The sequence below is a fragment of the Sinocyclocheilus rhinocerous genome, unplaced genomic scaffold (genome assembly GCF_001515625.1).
Source record: "Sinocyclocheilus rhinocerous isolate Xijiao unplaced genomic scaffold, SAMN03320098_v1.1 scaffold1717, whole genome shotgun sequence".
Taxonomy (NCBI): Eukaryota; Metazoa; Chordata; class Actinopteri; order Cypriniformes; family Cyprinidae; genus Sinocyclocheilus; species Sinocyclocheilus rhinocerous.
Window position 1 is genome coordinate 207,013 of NW_015660014.1, and position 5,497 is coordinate 212,509.

Genomic DNA, 5,497 nt, shown 5'->3' on the forward strand with positions numbered 1-5,497 from the left:
TATATATCAATAACCTAAGTACTGAACTGTCAGGCTAATGGACCTGCTCTATTTATTAATATTTATTAAACGCAGGAAACTGAAGGAACCAGCGATTGATTCTTTCAAAGGCCCACACCTGGCATTGACCATGCAGACTCAAACCTATAAACTTGGGCCTTTATCTGTTAGGTTTTAATTCAATTTCTAATTCATTCTATTGTCCATTTACTGTTAGATTACCGTTTTAACTATATTGGCTGCATAACTAATAAGAAATTCTGTGAAGCCTATAATGCATCTGTCAGTTTGAACAGCCACACACTAAAATTTACAAAAATGATCAACAAATGAACATTATACCCCCACAACAGTCCTCCTAGTAATTTATATCAAATCTTACTGACCCCAAAATTTTAACTGTAGTGTACATTCTACTGTACATACTTTGTAAGACAATTATTCCTACAAAGGGCACAAAACATTGTGTATTGTTATCTAACCCCAAATAAGCAAACTTGGTAAAATTAGTCAAAAATGTTATTTTCTGTAGTGCTGAGTGTTACTATCTCAAGACCATCAGCATTGTTCTCAGTCTCAGTAAACTCTTAGTAAAGTCTCCCACACTCAGTGGATCCCTCTGTTCAGCTCAGCCATATTTCGCTCAATATAGAGTCTGTGAACTGTAACCGGTCTAGTGCTCTCAGATCATTTAACTCACTCCTTCCCTCTCCATCTGCTTGTTATCCAACATCAACAGTGCTTCATCATCCCGTGGCTGGAGACGGCACTGTATAGAGACTAGTTGCAATGGCAACAGAGCTGGTCCACTAATACCACTTTTTGCATGGAAATGGTCCAATTTTCATACAGTTTAACTAAGGTTAAGAGATCGAGAGCTGAATGGCACAAAAAAGGAGACACTGTCTAGAACACAAGGCTTCAAAATCAGTTTAGAAAAAGAAAAAAAAAATCTCTTTGTTTGAGAGTTGTAAATGTTAACTATCATGGTGCTATTAACATCCGAGACGAAGGTTTGATTTCCAGACAATGCATAAAACAATAAAATTTATAACTTGAATGCAACGTGAGCTTCTTTGTATAAAAGTGTCCGGATAAAAGTACTGCACACTGACCTGTATGCTGGATGTCATTGGATATTGTTGTCAAAGAAAGAGTCGGACCTGTAATTAAAAACATCAGAAAGGTATTAAAAACTTTCCACTTATGAACCCCACCAAACTTGTATGACCTTAAAAATTATCTGAATGATTTCAAACAAAGAATACAAACCCCTGAAAAATTCTCTAAGTGGAATAATATGTGCCCTAAATATGCTAACCAGCAGCACCTGCATACTGAAGAGGGAAAGGGTATGAATATCCTCATATCATTCCTTTGGTAATTGGTTTGGATTCAGTGTGTTTTATATGGTCCAAATGAAAAGCCAGTTAGATTCAGAGGATCCTGTGACAGTTCTCAATTTGTGTCAATCAAAATACTTTTTGGTATTTGAGTTATTGGATTTCATATGGATTTGAAGTGCATAAAGATGTTCTCTTCCATTCTGCTGCCTTTTTTGTATTAGATCTGTTTTGTTTTCTGTCAGAGTGTTCATGTATCAGTCCATATCTCAGGCTTCTGGTAAAGCTTTCACAGATTCAGCAGGGAGCCTTGTGAATACCACAGGACGGGAACCAGTAAAGCAACGATGGAATGACAGGTGTCCAAAGAGCCTGGCTGGTCCATTCCAGCTCTCTCTGAGTCTAGTCCCTAAAACACACACACACACACATGCACCTGTGGGAGAGAGAAAACTCCTTTTCTGTGACTTGAGTTTCTGCCAGCTCCGTGTCAACATTTCTACAGTCAGAAAACACGATCCTGTCCACTTATACCTGCTTTTAGCTAATTGTTTCCTGTTGGAGAGGCTAATATTGAGCTGCTATTGTTGAAATAGACCTGCTAATTTGACCTCTCCTAATGCTGGGTTACACAGAAAACAGTAGAACATGACTAATGTGGCAAGATTTCTTTATTAAATTTACTATAATAATATATTATTTTAAAAAATCCACACTGAACAAAATCTTATAGAAAAAAAACTATTACTCGTTTGAGCTGTCTTTTTTTCTTCAGGTAAATATTACAAGCAAATTTGGTAAAAGCGGATAAATTAGAAAACATTGTCCATTACTTCAGATATCCAAGAACTGAACCCTAATCTTGGATTCGAATGACTTTCCCTCAGGTTTTAGTGTGCACCTCAGTCTTGACCTCTGATCCCTGATATCACAGTGAGGAAGAGGATGAGGACAGTGATGGTGAAGGTCAGTGAGGACAGAGGGAGTTGGAGCTGCTTCTCTCTCCTCATTTGACTGGCCTTAGGAGAATAAGTTCTTGGTTTTACAGCACTCCTAATCTATACACACACTTTTATGCCCAAACATGTGTTCTCAAGACCCCGGCTTTGATGCATCCTAAGGCCCCTCTCTCCTTCTATACCCCCTCCCCTCTGAATCCTTTTTTCTCTCTCCATCCCATCCAAATCCTCAAGTAAGAATGTGCGTTAACAAGTTTTGATAGTAAAAGAAGCCTTGAGATCTTAAGGGCCGATCTGTCAGCTCCCTGTGTCTCACCACAGAACCATTGGCTTCATAGCAGACACGAAAAAAGAAAAGGAAAAGAGTGAGAGAGAGAATGATAGAGAGAGAAAGAGAAAGGTGGTATAACTCAGTCCCAGTAGCTCAAAATCAAGACTTGGTGTACTCTGTCCCATTCAATTGGGCCTAGAGTTTAATACTGGAAAAATCTTCCTTTGCTGTCAATCAAATGCTTTAATAAAAACAAAGTATAGCATTGCGGTCTTGCTCACTCTCTCTCTCTGCCCCTGGGAGATTGGAAATGCGAGGGGTGCCTGCGGAACTGTGAAAATCCCTCCTTTTATTGCCATCAGCCTGCAATGGAAAATTGGGTTTGCGGAGGGCCCATCTGTTGGACATTAAGCAGCCACCTGGAGCTTTAGCCAATCATGAAATTAAACATGAGTATTAAAGAAAAATGAAAAATCTCCACTCCCAGACATGTGGGTCACCCAGTCTTTGCCGCATTTAATCAAATTTCCGACAAGAAGCAAAGGCTTAGTTCACAAGGTTGTCACCCACCACCCCACCAGTAAAACCACTCCTGTTTTTCCAGGTTTTAAAGAATAAATAAAAGCTGGTATATATGCATATTAGCCTAAACTGTCTTCAGAAAGAGGTTTATGAAGTACACCAAACTAAATGTATTTTCTTATTGAGTGATTGTTTCAGTAAGATTACCTAAACATCCTTAATAAGAACATTTACTTGAAAAGCAAAATGAAAAGAAAAAAAAAAGAAATCCATTGGAATATTTTAGATGCTTAAAACTATTTTAAAAAGGCTAAAAGTAACTTCTCTTAAATTCACTTTGAATTATGTCGTTTTTTTTTTTTGAGAAGTCAGTATTTTATGTAATTTATCCTTTTTAAAAGGATGTTTATATATTTTTAAAATGGAAAACAAGACAAAATTAAATTAAGAAAATAATGTCTTGCAGAGAACAGTTAGAGTTAATTGTAGATGCAGAATCAGCAGAGAGGCTGTTTTTACGGCCTGGTTTCAAAGACATAAAATTTAGTCCTTCACTCTTAAAAATAAAGGTGCTTCAAAAGGTTCTTCAAGCGATGCCATAGAAGAACCATTTTTGGTTCCACAAAGAACCATTCAGTCAAAGGTTCTTTAAAGAACCATCTCTTTCTTACCTTTTTGTAATCTGAAGAACCTTCTTTCGCCACAAAGAACCTTTAGTGAAACAGAAAGGTTCTTCAGATGTTGAAGGTTCTTTATGGAACCATTTAGACAAAAAGGTTCTTCTATGGCATCGTGAAGCACCTTTATTTTTAAGAGTGTTGGATTAGGTGCATTCTCAGAGCAGAAACACCATTAATAACATTTAAGTACGCAACTAAGCATAAACTTTGCAAAAACCAGACAGCTTTTTCTCAAAACGTATATATATCAAAACGATGCACTAAATAAGCACACAAGAAAAGCCATGAGCCTGATTCTTGACAGTCTCCATAATTAAAAAATAATTAAAAAAAATACAATTATTAAATGTAGTATATTTTGTTGTATAACAGCTACTTTGACTTCAGTGAGTTGGAATTTTGTGAAGAAAAATTAATTGGGTGTTTCTTCTACATTTGGCCCTGATGGGACCCATCTACAAAATTAATACTTTCACACTCACACTAGATTATTTACATTTTCTACTAACATTGTGCATGCATCACAGAATTCTGTCATTTTTGTCTGTTCCAGTAAATGTCATGTGGCGTTTGTTAGTGGAAATTACATTTGAATTTTTTAGCTTGTTTACCTATTTTTTATGTATCCTAAATAAACCCAATTTAACAACAAATTCATCTCAAAATTGTTTATGATTTCACTTTTTGTAACAATATGTTATGATGTATTTATATGTTTTAAGATTAAAAGTCATCATAAAAAAACCATCTATACATATATATAGGTAATTTACAAAATAGCAAAAAATATGAATATATATGAAGGTATGGTTAAATGTTTCCAATGTTTATAATGTGACTTTCACATAACAAAAAGAAAAAGTTAGTTGTTAGTTGTAATTAAAATCAACACCTGTGACATAAAAGTGTCTATAGTTGAAGAAACAACCAATTCCAATAAAGCACAATGGAACTGAACTCAATAGTAGAGCATAATATCAGCAAATATCCCTGAAGCTCTGAGCCCAGATGTTGGGTTTGAAAATGAACCAAGATACTGATCAGATCCTTCAATGAGCTACTTTAAAGTTTTGAATAAGGATTCTGGGAGTTATCTCAATTGACATTCTCCCAACTCACAAGACCCAGTATATACTCCCTGCACACACACTCATTTTATTCATAATTTAATATCTGGAAATCTCAGATTTTACTCCGACAGGCTCTGGATAACATGTTATTGTGTGAAGGCTCTCTGCGAGGTGTTGGAATCGGATGAAAATAGTCTCTCTCCTCTTTCTTCTCCTCTTTCTCCCTCTGCATCTCTTTCCCATTCCTTGTTACGCCTGGAAAAGCCATTGCAGAATAAAACCCTACTTCCTCCCGCAGAGGCTGCAGCCAGACATGAAGCGATCACACATGTTCCCCCTCACTCCACATAGACGGAAACAGCTCTCCATGGTGAACATACACACATATTTGCTCACACGGGTTATCTGGTGTGTGGATCGGCAAATTGCATTGGGGACAAATTGCATTGGGGGCCGCAGGGGGTTCTGGACCCAGAGCCGGAAGATTTCAGGGGTTTGAAAGAAACCAGACTCATTGGCAGATGGTCAGCTGTCCAGCAGTGATCATGGGACAGGACCTCAAACGAGGCTTCAGTCATTATTACAAACTCATGATTTGGTTTTGTGTGTAACAAAGCAAAGATGTAATCGAGACTCTGTTGGATGACCAATA